The following is a 17,165-nucleotide window of genomic DNA, read 5'->3' as shown; positions in this document are numbered from 1 at the left end:
GTGCCAACGTCTATTTACTGGTCTGAGGAATTGTGTCCAGAGAAGGGGGAACCCCTAGCACTGGTAGGCCTTGCTGAGGTCTACTTCTACAAATTGGGGCCCAACCAAGTGGTGCTCATCTGCGACACGGATGCCCGGCGGAGTGGTCTTGACGGAGGATTGGAATCTCACTGCGGATGATCGCTGCCTGAGGAGGCCCGTGTCTTGGCAGCCACAGTGTTTTTTTACTCTTCCCGATCTGACCCTCCAGGTGGTGCCGGTCCTCGACTGAGATCCCTTCTGGTGTTCGAAGAGCAGCGACCATTTGGTCAATTCAGAACTTGGCACTTGGAATCTGGAGACTCTTGCATGGTAAGGTCGTTTGATGCGACACTTCTTGTATGTAAATGGCCAATATCTTGGAACTTACTTGAAAATATATGAATTGCAATTTATATAGACAGGTAACAAGGAGATTTTTCTCTAACTTTTTTAAAACTTGAATGGCACAAATTGTGTTAAGTGCCACTTTGCGTATAATATTGTATATGCTGCAATATTCTTTTCATGCCTGTTCTCAGCACACTTCGTGGAATGTGTTGCTTTCTCGGAGGTCCCAATTTGGAACTTGAACAGAATCAGTCGGCTCCCCCAGAGGGGACACCAAATAGGGACATGTATATTAAAAATGGTATTTCTTGTATAATGTACAGCACCATATGGAATAAATATACTAGTAAGGATCCTGAGTTGCGATTGCCTATAAATGGGTCATTTGGTCTTAGAAAGATTCAGAATGTGGAACAATGTATGTTTAAACGCAAAAGTAGACAAGATATGTTTGACTGTGTACAAATGTAGGAGAAAGAAGCACGTGAATGAGTGAGAAGAGAGTCAGCTTTGAAAGAAAAAGAACCACGCAAAAATATCAATGCGAAAGCGCTGGAACGAAAAAATAAATAAATTAAGGAAATAAAAAAGAGAGACGATAAGGCGCGTTGTTTACAGGTAAATGGCCAATACCCTGTCCGACGCTCCCTTTACCCTCTACTAAATAAACCTCAGGATGATTCCATTTTGTTAGATCATTCCCCGCCTCTAGATACTTTTCCCTCTGCCCTTAAAGTTTATTCTGATGATGATATTTCTCCTTCGGATCAGGATAAGTTAGGATTGGATGCTCAGCGAGAGACTCGCTCTTTTCTGATGGCTAATCGTGCATCCACTCTTATATCTGCTGCTCGTAAGGCAGATTATAAACAATTGCGTGACGGTCTTTTTCTCCTTTCCCAGGTGGCTGACTTAATTAGACGTGTGGTTAAATTACGAGCTGATACACTCCGTTTGCGAGTGGAGAAAAAGGCAGCTGCTGCAGCTGAACAAGCAATTCAGACCACCGTGATGACACTCCAGGGACAGATAAGAATATTGTGGTTAATGTGAAACCCATGCCGGAAGCCAAGCCTTTGGATGTCCCTCCTAAGGGTGCTGAATGGACGATAATAAAGATTCCACTGATGGGAAGGGTTATTTTATTTATAATTGGGTCTATACTCCTTGGAGTAGAGCGGATGTCATGGCTCTCAAAGCTGCTTTGCATGATCTGCGTAAGTATTGGGCCGCTTTTTATGAAGAAGTTGAAGGGGACATTAGTTCTTACAATATGACTTTATCTGATATTGATGTTTTTTGGGCTTATTCTACCCCCTGATATGTGGAGGTCTATCCGTAAAGTCGATGATCATGCAGCTTTTGGGGATGTTTGGAATGGACTAGAGAGGATAGAGGTGGAACGAGAACCAGCACAGAACACATGTCAAGAAATATTAGACCTTCAAAAGGCTATAATAGTTAAATTGAAAACTTTCATTCCTCCTAAAAAGATAGATTGGACTGTGTTAGCATCCTGCAAGCAAAAGGCAGATGAATCGATCTCTGACTTCCTTACACGTTTTGAGGAGGCATTCCACGTCTTTGGTGGCCAGTCATTAACAGATGACACGGGCAGGCATCTGTTTGTCGAACAATTTGTCGCGAACATGGTGCTAGGAATCGCTAGTCGCTTAAAGGCCAGTGAAATTTCATGGGCCATGTCTTCCCCAGTCTCTCCTTTGACTATGGCCCAGTATTATGAATGTCAGGAATTGGAAGCTAAGAGGAAGGAGGATAAAAAAATAAGGAGCTGAAAACAAAGGTTATGCTACCTCAGGCTTATGGTCCATCCTATAGAGGTGGTGGCAGCGGCAGACATGCATTGTATTGCCCGAGCACACCCTCTTATGCTCGGCCTACTCTGTCTTCTGATCAGTGCGCTTATTGTAAGAAGATAAGACATTGGGCTGTTGACTGTCAAGAATTGCGTGCTCAGCAGTATCAGCGTGGGCGGGGGCAAATGAGAAGCCGAATGGGGATTTTAGAACATATGGGATATATGGATAATCGCTCCAAATTTGAAACTATTGCGCATACTCAGAATTCCTTTAATACTTTTGATAGACGAAACCAATATCAAATGTCTGATTATTTCTCTTCTGATTTGAAGGATTCTGCTTATGTATAGGAATGCCTAGGATGGGGTAAGGAATCAGTTGAAGTCCCAGTAGATCAGAAGGGTCCCTATGTTACAGCACATGTTTTGGGTTCTACTGATCAGTTTCTGGTCGACACAGGAGCTACTCGTGCACTGTCTAAACAATTGGTTCCAAGGGCTCCCATGTCTGGTTTAACCATTACCATCGATAGGTTTTGACGAGACACCTTCCCTTAGCCCACTCCACTGTCACAACCACTTGCATTTCATGTTGATAAATTCACTGCTCCATGTCCATTTTTGCTTTCCCCTAACACACTGGACAATATTAATGAATTGAATTTGTACTTGTAAAGCGCACTGCTGCCCCAGTAACATGGGCATTCTGGCGCTGTACTCATATCGCTGTGGAACCCTTCCTGGCTTTTCCCTGTGAAATGTCCACTTCTGGACATCCCCAAGGTGAAGCCAGGCATCCTAGCGCTGTTGGGGTCATTGTGGAGATTAAGCAAGCTATTGCCCAGAGTTGCAGAGTGGGAGCCATGATTAGAATAGGCACAGAGGCGAGAATTATCAGGTCCGTGGAAATTGAGCCCAAGACCCGCCAAGGCGGGAATTGAACCCTGGTCCCGGGCCAGACCTCTGCATCAGGGTCTGCCGCTCTAACCATTGAGCCACACTTCTCCATATGCTCAAGTATTTTAGGGCTACGATACGTTGTTCCCAAGAAGGTGTGCGTGTTATTTTAAATGATACCTATCCTGTGGTTGAGAAGAACTGTCTCATTAGAGAAGATATTGCTTTGTCTTCACTCCCTAGTACTCTGTCGGCTACATTAGATACTGATGTGGGGCAAATGGTTATTCCACCAGTGCATATTCAGGTGAAGGAGGGTGCTTCATTGCCTCGATTACCTCAGTATAACATTTCTCGAGAAGGTGAGGAGGCACTCAAAACATATTGTTCATGATCTGATTGAAGTGGGGGTTGTGGAAGAAGTCCCTTGCAATATTTGGAATAGCCCTATCCTTCCCATTCTGAAGAAAGACACTGATACTAAAATCTACAAGTTTATTATTGATTTACGAGAGGTTAACAAGATTGTGGTGCCCCAATACCCAGTAGTCTCTGACATCACGACCCTTCTTACCTGGGTTCCTCCAACTGCTACTACATTCATTGTGATTGATTTGAAGAATATTTTCTTCTCAATCCCTGTTCATCCTGACAGCCGATATTTGTTCGGCTTCACTTTGAATAATCAATCCTTTAGATTCTATAGAGTTCCCCAAGGATATACAGAAAGTCCTAGTATTTACAGCCAAGCATTGAAAAGACAGCTTGATTCTTTCCCTGTGCCCATTGGGGTGGCTCTCATACAATATGTTGATGACATCTTGTTGGCAGCTGATACGCCTGAACAGTGTGAAGAAGGAACATTGTCATTGCTTTCATCACACCATCACAAAGTTTTGCGGAAGAAACTGCAGTATTGTAGATAGAAAGTTACCTATTTAGGTCACCTCCTTGCTTAGGAAGGACGTGCACTTACACCAGACCGCATTCAAGCTATTTTAGACATGCCAGCGCCCCGTACTCAGAAAGATGTTTGTGCATTCATTGGTCTTACTTTTTTTTGTAGGCAATGGAAACCAAGCTTCTTACACATTGTTAAACCTCTGTTGGCTCTTCTGACTAAAGACACTCCAATGCCCCTGAATGCCAGAATACTTTTCAACTGTTGTAACAAGCTCTTTGTTCTACACCAGTATTAGGCACTCCACATTACACTAGGACTTTTACACTCTACATACACAAGAGAGATGGTTGTGCACTTTCAGTTTTAGTACAGACACACGGTGACAAGCAGCGTCCTTGTGCACATTTTATCAGCTGTTCTCAATCCAGTTGCTCGTGCATTGCCTGGGTGTTTCCGTTCTGTTGCAGCGGCATTTGTGTCCATACGTCAGAGTGAATGGATAGTCTTGTCACAGAGACTGTTTGTGTTAGTACCCCATGCAGATGATGCTCTTTTGAACCAAACTAAAACGCAGCATTTAACCAGTACTAGGCTGACAGGATACAAATTGATACTCTTGACCCCTCATATCACCTTGAAAAGATGTTCAACCCAGAATCCAGCTACTCTGTTGCCATATCCAGCGACTCAGTCGCAGTCACAAGAGCCTCATGATTGTACATTCCTTACTGAGGAACAGACAAAGGGTCGTGTCGACTTGTAAGATAAGCCGCTCTCAAATGAAGAGGGGATACTGTGGGTTGGTGGATCATGTCTGAAATTACCAGATAAAACAAAAAGGAACTGGGTTAGATCCCTGTACAAGATGCAAAGCCATGGATGCATTAAATGAATCAAAGTTTCCATTTTAATCCTCAGTTTTGTCTTTTACGTTATTTACTCCATAACTTTCTCGACCATTTAATCCTTGTTTTCAAGTTCATTTTACACATTTGACTTCCCTTTAAAAAGATTCAAAGCAGTGAGATGCTTCCATCAGTCACGATAGTTTATTTAAAATCCAATGCATTTTGGGAGTATTCCCTTCGTCAGGGATAACTAAAAATAAACATTTTCAAAAAAGACAATTAGTGATAACATCGTATTCCTCACCCGGTTACCTTACATAAATACTGCATGTTGTTTTACAGGCTCTACCTAGTTTGTTCCCCATTCAATCACGACAAGCATCATGCTCATATGCCCAACGTTTACCAAAATAATACCTCAGTACAGAACATATACGAACCACAGCTACCTGCAATATCCTGTTACACCCTTATATGTTTCCTGCTCCATTGTCACTATGCCAAATGACAACCTACCCTTCATCTACCCTGTATGCCTCTAATTTACCTACTGTACTTCCCAATTCGTCAAACAACAATATCCTTACCGTGACTTCTTATTCCTAGTTGCCACGTACTTCATTTCAGCTTAGTTCCAACTTCTCACCCGCGCTGCTAAGCATGTTAAAAAGTGCTCTTTTTACACGCATTCGATACTTCTCAGCTTTAAACTGGCAGCTTGCTCTAAAAGTGTACGGTTACTTTGGATACGCCCTTCAGAATTAGCCACACATGTGTTTGTGTTAAAGAGCGCCGCTCCTTAACCTGAACCCTCCCACTCCAGCATCCATCAATACACAATTTCCCAGCATGCATCAGGGTTACACCTGTAAGGAATGCGCATTTTAGCAATAACCCGATTATCCCTCTTAGCAACCTTCTTATATGGAAGACACAATTATTATCAAATCTGATATGCTGAGCATAATCTCTATTACTAAATATAGAATGAATTTAACAATGGAATAAAAATAACAATGTGACTGGTGTCAAGTGTCCAATAAATCCGTCTGAGTACTCAAGTCTCTTATGTGCCTTTGCAAATTGTCTTGATTTGAAACAGATGGAAGCCTCCTCTGGACTGTAGATGTTAATTTTCTCTGTGCATTATCCCATCTTCTTCTTGTCCATATTTATAATGTTTTATACCTGAGTGCAATCCAACCGAAGGATGAACTTCGTATGATTTACATTAGTTTAGGTGGTGGAATGCGCTATCAAGGTTGCACGCTGTTACTATGATGAAGAAAGTGAGCGTTTAAGGAAAGAGGCAAATATTGAGCACAAAGTTTCATAATCCTGTCTCCCACCCTGGTTAAAAGGGGAGTATTGGCAGCTGCCTATAGTAATGGTATAGGCAGCTGCTCAAAGTCTCATGCAGGTAAATTAGTTGCCCTGATCCTCCCTCTCCTTGTTTTAAATCAGTTTTTTTATACACCATTTCACTATACTTCTACGCTCTACGGACCCTTACACAGGATTTTATTACTTAGCCCCTTTTCCCAAGTTTTCGATCTGTATACCTATCTTTGTTCTCGTAGGAGCAGTTTTCTTTGTAGGTCACTGGTGCTAGTTTTCATTTTTTTCAGAACCACCCATGTCATATCCACATCTTTGTGTTTCAGGTCAAGATAGTGGTGAGTTAGTTCCTTTTCCACTGGATCGTGCTCTGATGTTCACTGATGAGTACTTTTATTTGTAAGGTCGCATTCCTACATAGAATAAACTGTGCAGGCATGTAATCAAATATACAGCATTCTCATTGCTGTAGTTAGTCAATGTTCTTAGAATCCAGGGTCTTCCTGTTTTAATGTCCACTTCTTTCATTGCCTTTGTGAGCTGGCAAGAAATGCAATTCCCGCACAGGCTATGTCCCACTGGAGGTTGACTATCCCAGAGTGTTGTCTGTGGTGGGATATGCAGTTGTGCAGTCTTGGTGTGGACAGGTTCATCACATAGGTTAGTGTTCTTCTAAATGCAAACAGTGGAGGGGCACCATTGCTTGGTCCCACCATTTATAATTCTCCAGTTTTTCTTAATGATGTTCTGAACCTCATTAGAAATAGGTGTGTATGTGGTTACAGATACAATTCTGTCTGTGTCTGGTTTCTGATGGGTTTCCAAAAGAGTTTCCCTATTGTTGTTCTTTGCTCGCTTCTTTGCTTTTTTTATAGCTTTTTTTGGGGTAATGGCAGGCCAGGAGTTTCTTCTCTATTACTGTGGCCTGTGCAATGGTGGCCCATGCAGGTAAGACAAGAACAGTCTGCTCTTATATGAGATCTTCCACCCCAGGGCACTAATCCAGAATCTGCTCATGGGACAGTTCCTATGAGTAAGACAACATTGTTCCTCATTGGATACATTTGAGACACAGACCACAGTATTAGAGAAGACACCACGCGAAAAGAGAGCAGGGGACTATTTTGGCTGGGCTCACTTCAAAGACATCCTAGAAGAATTCAGGCTGGTCATGGAAGCACAGCTGGGGGATGGGGATTTAGACCCTACTTCATCCTACAGGCAAAAGCTAACACCCGCTGGCTCCAGATTACTCAGTGGGAAATGATGAAGATGCTGAACATCCTCAATTCGATCAAGGAAGAAATGGGAGCCATACGCCTCATGGTAATACAGCACCGATGTGTGCTGGAGTTAATGAACGCAATGGAGGGAGGGATCTGCACCAAAATAGGCACCACCTGTTGCACATTCATCCCAGGGGACGACATAGTTAATGGAACATTGACACTTGCCATCCAAGCACTGCATAATCTACAGATAAGCATACATGAAGAAGGAGGTTCCTCTGAGCAGGGCGGTACTCAAATTGGTTCTCCTGGCTCCCACATTGGATATCCTGTCTGAATAAATCATGGTTGCCGGTTATCATTGTGTTTCTATTGGTCTGCAGGGTTAGACAAATGGGAATCACCTGCTGTAAAAACACAGTCCTCAAACTAGGTAAAATTCAACTAATTAGGAAGTTGTAGTCAAGAGCGAGCATAGGGAACAGCAGGACCCAAATAAAATAATGGTGCAAAACGCTTGGGTTAGATAGTGTAGACACCAATTTCCTACCGAGCGCATTTACCTATAGGCGCTTGCTCTTCAGTGCCAACTGCTTGACTGCCCAAAGAACCTCGCCGCCATTTGAGTGGGGCAGGACTCAAGACGCTGCAAGGAGCAGAACAGCGTAGAACTCGGGCTGGGGGCTGCAGCGGGGCTGCGAGCGTTGCAGGGACTCCATTTCCCAGGAGTCCCTGCGTGACCGAGTGAGAGCTTCCGGTCCGCTCTCCCTGTTGGCCCGCCCACCGCCCACTGGAGGGCTTTTTAAACCCCAGTCTTCTCTGCATCCTTGGGACACCAATTTCCTACCGAGCGCATTTACCTGGAGGCGCTTGCTCTTCAGTGCCAACTGCTTGACTGCCCAAAGAACCTCGCTGCCATTTGAGTGGGGCAGGACTCAGAACGCTGCAAGGAGCGGAACAGCGTAGAACTCGGGCTGGGGGCTGCAGCGGGGCTGCGAGCGTTGCAGGGACTCCATTTCCCAGGAGTCCCTGCGTGACCGAGTGACAGCTTCCGGTCCGCTCTCCCTGTTGGCCCGCCCACCTCCCACTGGAGGGCTTTTTAAACCCCAGTCTTCTCTGCATCCTTGGGACACCAATTTCCTACCGAGCGCATTTACCTGGAGGCGTTTGCTCTTCAGTGCCAACTGCTTGACTGCCATTTGAGTGGGGCAGGACTCAGGACGCTGCAAGGAGCGGAACAGCGTAGAACTCGGGGGCTGCAGCGGGCTGCGAGCGTTGCAGGGACTCCATTTCCCAGGAGTCCCTACGTGACCGAGTGAGAGCTTCCGGTCCGCTCTCCCTGTTGGGCCGCCCACCGCCCTTAACGTTCACTACATATAGGAACTGCAGCTCGGAACGCGGGACGCAGCTCGGGGCTAAGACCGGGCTAAGACCGGGCTAAGACCGGGCCGTTTGAGGCCGTTCGAGGTCAGAGAGGTCTGGGCTGGGCCACCCCCCTTGGCTTGTTGTTGATATATTCCATTCCTGCAACTTTGTTCACCCTTAATTCTACAATGTGCACACGGGGTAGTCGCAGCAAAACTGCTAAGGGAGCGAATAAGCCCAATGGAACCCTAGATGATTTCCTCACCAAGACCAATTTGGCCATTGATGCGGAAATCAGCAAAATGCAACACAGGGTATCCTTGGAATTAGAAGCTGCACGAAGGCTTTCCCTGAACCTAGCTTCCTCCAAAAAGTCATCCTTAGGGAATATTGCCTCAGTTTTAACTCCAAAGCGTACATCAGGACCTCGCCCATTGTTAAGGTCGGCAGACATCCATCATGTTCCAACCACATCTCTACCTGAGCCCTTTCTTGTTCCATCACCACCACCTCTAAAGCCCACTGAGGTGTCTGTGCCATACGTCCTTGAGGCAGGTATAGGCTTCCCCACCAAACCCGATTTGTCTAAACCAGCAGTAAGTGCTAAGAAAGTTGCCACCCACAAAAGGAAATGTCTTGCTAGATCCACCTATGCACGCAAAAAGGCTAAAATTGCGAGGTCACAGTTCTTTAATAGTAGACGACCGCTGGTCACACATGGGGTCGATGAAGAAGCCTCTAAAACTAACTCTTGCACCTTGGGAGAGGAAAACGACCCTGGCTCACGCAGTGTTGTGTTAGACCTTACAATGGGGGCCTCTCCAGTTAAGATCGATGAGAGGCCAATTGAGGGTAGGCTGAATGAGACAAGGAAGGATAGGGGGGGTGATGAAGAATTTCTCAAAATTGTTTGGGACACATTAAAACAGCTACTTACTCCCCTGGACCTTAGACTTTCCCGCATAGAAAACAACTTACTAGAAATGGATAAGACTATAGTCAGCTTGGCTAGCCTTAGTCTAAAACAAATGGAAGCTGAGTTTTCCCAGGGTGAGGATTGTACCCCTCAGGCTCAGGTGCCAGAACCTCCGGCCTTGCCCCCCCCAAAACCCAAACCCATACCCAAACCCCGTACAAAAGTCAGTAACCCCACTGCTACTATTCCAAGATCTACAGCCCCAAGTACTCGTCCCCCCCAAAGTATAGCACCTTCCAAACCAAGGCCACAAGCTGCTCCACACCAGCCTAATCAGCCAGCAACCACAAATACTCTTCCTCAGCAATCCAGTCGTCCGAATTTTCGTGGGGGTTTTATTGACTTGCCAACTGAAGCTGGGCCCTATGTTATCGTGTTATCTGGCGTGCCTGCCCTGGGTCCACAAACCCAAGAGAACCATTGGTCCCTAAAAAATAAGGTCATTTACTGGCTCAATGTAAATAGACAGCTGCCTAACCATCAAAGAAGTCGGGTACTAATGGTACGTAGAGTACCTTGGGTAGGCCCTACACGTAAGTCTATTGCTGGCGATTGTATAGTAGTATCCTTTGCAGATCCCCATACAGCTCAGCATCTCTGTTCATGGGCCTCACGAGATGACGACCCTTCCATTGTCGTCAGAACCCTTACTTTTTTCAATCCACCACGGCAGCAGGTTGAGATGGAGGGGACCTGGTCAACAGTCCAAAATACTAGACGGAAAGGACGAAGGGATGGCTGGCAAAGTCAAAACAAATGGTGGCAAGGGGCTCCTACTTCTAATATGTTCGGTTGTTTGGATGAGGTTGATTGACTTGGGGGGATTGACGCCTTAATGCACTCTACGGAACTCATTCCCCCTCAGGTGACTGCTCCCCCTACCCTCCCCAGTAACCTGTATGGATTGTTCAACCTCTCCCAAAGGCTCTAGCCCAAACCTGGATAATGTTAATACTCTTACTAAGATCAGGACAGGGGACTTGGGATTACCGCAGACTATCTCACTTAGTAGCCCAGTAGATACAATCAGGGTGGCCTCATGGAATATTGCAGGACTAAGGGGTCGCCTGGATAACGATGACTGGGTCAATTTTATCGACACATATGACATTGTTGTTTTCCAGGAAACTTGGACAACTGTCCCTCTATTTAGAGTAGGCTACCTGAACTATCACAAACCGGCCATACAGGGCCTTAGGGGTAGGGCTTCAGGAGGACTCACGGTGTGGATTAGAAATACCCTGGGATTCCGTGTTAAGGAAATCCTGGTAGAGAATGCCGACCTCCTATGTATCAGCCTGAGTAAGGATAACAGCAAGGACATTCTCCTAATTAATATCTACGCCCGAGGTTGTCAGGGTGGGAGGAAGCAACCAGTCCTGAATGATCTAGAATATCTTCTGAAGAAGCACAAAGGCGATCATTTTGTCATAGTAGCAGGTGACCTGAACTGCTCATTTGAACCCATCCTTAGTCTGGCAGAAGATGTGGGAATCGATGAAGATACTGCCTGGAATATTCCCCCGCTAACTATAAGCAAGGGTGTCAGGGGCACGGAGGCGGCCCTCCACTGGCTGGGACTCTGCCTGGAGTGGGGGCTTCGGGCAGTGAATGGCCGCATTCCGTCTGACAACTTAGGGAAGCCAACTTTTGATAATGGGACCAGCGCAAGTCGTATTGACTACATATTGGTCAATATAGAATCCTGGTCACATGTAATATATATGGTGGTAGAGACTAGGCCAGAGAGTGACCACAACCCCCTCTCGTTGGGGCTCAGGGTTCCTGGACTGGGTGATCTCCAAATGGAAACAACCTGCCTAACGTCCGACTTAGTTTTGTGTGACAACAGAAGACGAGTTAAATGGTCTAGGGTCATAGCTGACCCAGAACTTATCCATAAAATAGAGGAGTTGGTCTTAGACACAAGGGGCAGGATGACCGCTTTATCCCCCTCTGATGGAGCCGATTCCTTAACCATTAATCTTCATGAGAAGTGTTTTACGGATCTCAAAAATCTCCTCACCAAGCCATCAAATAATAAAATAGTTAAATCACACAAAAGATGGTATAATAAGAGCTGCAGAGAAGCCCACAGTAAATTAATAGCAGCTGTTAAATCCAGGATTACTCATGATATTAGGAAAGCTAGGCAGTTTTATAAACAAGTCCTTTGGGCAGCTAAGAGGGACTGGGACGATTCCTACTGGTTAGATCTCCTTAAAGCCTGTGAGTCATCTAATCAAGTGAAATTTTGGGAGACAGTTAGATGGGGTAGGGACCCTGACTCCCAAATATCGGTCAATTATGTTTCTGCTCTGGACTGGGTGGAATTTTTTTCTGCCCAATTTAAAGACACGAGTGTTGAGCATGAACTGGTAACCGAGCCTGTGGTGGGGGCAATATCTATAAACTCCAGGGATAGGCTCACATTTTCCGCTTCAGACACGGTACATGCCTTAGGTTCTGTCCAGTCTGGTAAAGCCCCAGGTCTAGATGCCATACCAGCGGACCTTTTTAAACTAAACCTTGATTTATGGGTCCCATATATCACTCTATTGGCAAATATTATCGCAGCAGGGGCAAGGATTCCTCAATCCTGGAAAGGGGCTGAGATACTGCCAGTATATAAAAAAGGGGATCGATCATTGCCAAATAACTATCGCCCCATAAGCCTGATCGATTCGATCCAAAAAATAGTATCAAGAATGGCCCTTGCAAGAATTCAGGGGTGGATTGAGCAGAACAATATACTTTCCCCTATGCAGGCAGGGTTTAGATTAGGCACCAGCACTATAGACCAGGTGTTTCGACTCACCATGCTCTATTGGAAGGTGGTCTTCTTGGGTGGCGGGGTTATCTATGCCGCATTCGTTGATCTTAAGTCGGCTTTCGACTTAGTTCCAAGGGTGAAACTATGGGAAGCTCTTAGACTTATGGGCCTTCCTGTAGAACTCCTAGAATTAGTCAGGCGTTTACATGAGGATAATTTCCCTCAGGTAAGGTGGGGGAGGCAGGGTCAGGTGACCAACAGCTTTCCAGTCCAACGAGGGGTGCGCCAGGGCTGCGTGTTGGCTCCTACCCTGTTTCTCCTCTTCATCAACCAGGTAGTTCAATTTTTTAACAATGCACAGACTGATGCACCTACCCTGGGCGGATTAAAATATCCTATGTTAATCTTCGCCGACAACACCCTGCTCCTTTCTAAAACCCGGAGCGGGTTACAGGCAGCCCTGAATAGGTTTGCAGAGTTCTGCAAGAATAATGACTTGCAGATCAACGTTGATAAAACTAAATTTATGGTTTTTAACAAGAAAACCCCAATTAAAAGTTTGGTTACTTTGAACGGTGTCCCAATTGAACAGGTCAAGGTCATGACGTATCTGGGCGTGACCCTTGATCATCAACTTAGTTGGAACCCCCAGTTGGAGGCATTAAAACTCAAATTCGTCCGTCTCACGGGCTGCTTACTGCAGGAACAAAAAAAATCCTTGACTAAACGCATTACCCCAGCACTAAAAATTTATGAGGCCAAGGTCAATGCAGCAACCCTGTACGCAGCTAACATATGGGGTTACAAGGACTTGTCAGTCTTGGCCACAGCACAGAATAGGTTCCTATGGAACCTGGTAGGGCTTCCACAATCCTCACCCATTAAACCACTGCTATTAGATCTAGGTTGCAGACCTTTAGACGAGATGGCACAGTTTCGTCTAGTGGCACTCTGGCATCGCCTTTGGACGACTCCAGAGCTTAGCCTCTTCGCCCATGAACTGGATGAGGTTAAATCACTGTGGGGCGCTCATAGAATCCCATGGCTCAGGGAAATCAAACAAATACTGTATACAATGGGTCTCCCTGAGCTGTGGATAAACCCTGGGTGCTCCAGTTTTCCTTCAAAACAAGAGTTTAAGGATCTTTTCTGGGCCTCGAAAAAATCTATACTGGTCTCCCATTCCTCGGACAATAACTTAACGGGACTCTTTTTAACACATAAAGTAACTCCGTCCCTCGAGCCCTACTGGGATTTGATTTGTAAAACCCTAGACCGTAAACTGTATCACCAGTTTCGTGTAGGTACATTACCCATCAACTCCTTCACTACAAAGTGGGCGAAGAATGCAAACAATAAATGCTTTTGGTGTCCCAACCAGGTAGAAAGCATTGGCCATTTGTTTTTTGCATGTCCAGCATATCGATCCCCTCGATTTAAATGGCTGAAACCCATATGTGTAACTTTGGATTGTGGGGGACATCGCGAAGCCCTGCAAAAATTACGTGATATTGGAACTGAAATGTCTGTGATTTGTGTAGCTAAATTTCTGGGTTGGGCGTGGCTGATCCGTACAAAGAAATTGAACACTCTTTTAAATCAATTGCTATGATACGATCAGATGTTGATTGCTTGCCACACTCTTTTTAGACAATTGGGGACATGTCTGCAGTAGTTTTTATATATATTATGTATTGTATGTCGTCTTTTATGAATTTTATTCGAAATAAAGACATAATGAAATGAAAGAAAATGATAGTTTAGAATCAACTAGAGGGGGATTGTTGATATGGATATTGATGCATTTGTCAACAAAAATGAACTATAATCCTTATTAATAGAATCAGCCATCCTGAACTCCACATCTACCTCGGCACGTAAGTATCGAGTTAGGCAGGCCCTGCAACCCAGGCCCAGGATTACTAATTGATGGGTCACAGGAGAGAGGATGCATTGCAGGCAGGCAAACACTGGGGCCGGAAACTCTTGATCAATTCCACAGATATGTGCAGCAAAATTACAATGGTAAGGGAAGGTTATCCTAATAAAGCACATAAGGTCGGTGGGGGTACGTGGTCCAAAAAACACCATAAAGTCAGATGCCACATGAGTTAGGAACACATAGTCAGTCAGGGCCTAGAACACATTGTGATCACACACTCCCCTTGCCGGACATCTGGACACATTAATCACTGGCCACACTGTGCCCACGCAGGACAAAACCTGCTAGTAGTACCAACTGACTATTAATTTATTACCCTAAAGCAGCAACCAACATTCCTCACCATATATGGTACACCAGAAACCTTTTATTGCTTTTTGTAATATTGTATATAAAGAAACATCAAACTCAATATAAAGTAAGACAGTCCTCAGACCTAGTGCCTCTAACTGTTCTCCCAGCTGAACTGTTTAATTAGACAAACTGTTTTTGTTTTGCCAAATGCCTCTTCTCTTCTGTTTTTTGAAGACACTTGATTCAAGCAACAAAGGAACCATTGCAGGTTAATATTACAAATACTGACTTTCAAAAAATGTGTATAAACAAAATTATACCTGTGATGCTTTGTGGTAAAATGTTTTAGTAATGGAATGTTTCTTCGACACTTGTAAAACATTTTGGGTATTCAAAGGTGCATCATACTAACTCATGATAATTTTAGCTCTTAGCAACTATTGTACATTGGTACAACAAAAATATATTCATTGTACTTTCATTAAACTGTCAAATATCAAAAGGATTGTAACATGTATTACTCAGTTACTCATCACAGTATTTAATGTTTTATTTCCGAAAGCGTGTATTGTAAGAAACCAATTTCCAGAAGAATGTGAAGGGGCTGAAGGAAAAAATGAAACTATTTGCAAAATAATGAATTGCTGTTCCGCAAAGAAAAATGTAAGATGCTATTACCCATTCCCTGACAGTAAGTTATTTTGATTTAACAAGGTAGTGTTTGTGTTTACGTGCGTGTGTGTGCGTATATATATATATATATATATATATATATATATATATATATATATATATATATATATATATATAAATATATATAAATATTTATATATATTTATATATATTTCTATATACATATATATCATATATGTGTGTGTGTGTGTGTGTGTGTGTCAGATGCAAGTAGGTAGTTATAGTTAGGACCTAGTATCCATCAATAGACTGTTTTTTACTTTGCCAATAACTTTAGAGTCGTTTGACGAATCTTCATGAAATTTTCAAAACTAGTATGACACTCACTCCAGCTGCTGAATTGAAACTTCAGTGTTGATCTATCAAGCAGGGATAGAGAAAATAGGAGAGTCCCAAAATGCGTTTTCTGCATGTTAATTCCCAAAGAGATTTTAGACACAACTACAGTCCAAACTGTTGAATGGAATTACACCAAATTCGCCAGAGAGGTAGCTGTTGGTCTAGAAAGCAACCATTTTGTAAATTGAGGTAAATCAGTTCAGTAGTTTTTGAGAAAAACCTAATTTTTTTGATAAGGACACAGATCCTCCGCGGTCCTTGTGCTGAAATCTGATTGGCCCAAATAGAGCCCCGTCTGCAGCTGTGGGGCCCGCCATCTCCCCGGGGCTATAGATAACAGTAATATCGGGTACTCATGTGCCACCCCACAGACCCAGGGACCATCACATCCCCAGGGCTGAAATAAATTAATGTAGGGGGTCCATCGCGGATTTCATGGCCCTGGTGGCCACCACCTCCCTGGGGCTACCTTCTATGATGGAGAAGGGCTGCTCCCCCCCTTGTGGAGCCCTTATGGCCCTGGGGGATGGACAGCCCCCAGGGATGGCTCCTGCCATGTCCTGGGGTGCCAACAACCAGGATGTAGCTGTTTGCACCAAGTCCAAGAATAGACTGGATGCCATGGGGGCACCCAGCACAAATGACCGGGTCCTGCTGGATGAGGTCCAAGGGGCCAAAATCGGATCAGGAGTGGAGCAAAGCAGCCACCCCTTCCTCATTTGTAAAAGCCCAGTCCCCGGGAGTGGAGGCCAAATTCAGCCTCCCTCCCAATTGCAATAAGGCTGGACCACAGAGAATGGGGTCCCTGGTGCCAAATTAGCCCTGGGGGCCATACAGCTTCCCTGCCTTAGTAAAAATACATTTAGATAAAGGGCAGCCCCACCTACCTACTCCACCACTATGAAAATGCACCTCCTGGTGCACGAGTGTTTGGGGTATGACGTCCTCTTATATGCAGAGAGTCCCTGGGGACCAACAACACCTCCTGTCACCACCTGTAAGTCCCACACAGTGAAATTTCTGGGTGCTCATGAGAGGCCAGCCCCCTTTCTCCACCACTCTGGAAATGCACCTCCTGGGGACCTGAGAGTCCTTGGGGGCCACCATCCCCTCCTGTTACCTCCAGTAAGTCTCACACAGTGGGATTGCTGAGAGATTGTTGGGGCCCGTCCCTTTTCTCTGCCACTCTGAAAACATGCCTCCTGGTTCACTACTTGTTAAGGGATAAAGTCTGTTTGGATGCTGAGGGTCCTTGGGGGCCAAGAAGTGCTCCTGTTACCAGCAGTAAGTCCCACACAGTGGTATTGCTGACAGCTGGTTGGCAGCATCGTCCTCTTTCTCCACCACTCTTGAAACACACCTAGTAGTTAAATAACCCT

Source organism: Lissotriton vulgaris, chromosome 4_1, assembly GCF_964263255.1.
Source record: "Lissotriton vulgaris chromosome 4_1, aLisVul1.2, whole genome shotgun sequence".
Lineage (NCBI taxonomy): Eukaryota > Metazoa > Chordata > Amphibia > Caudata > Salamandridae > Lissotriton > Lissotriton vulgaris.
Note: the sequence above shows the minus strand (reverse complement) of the source record.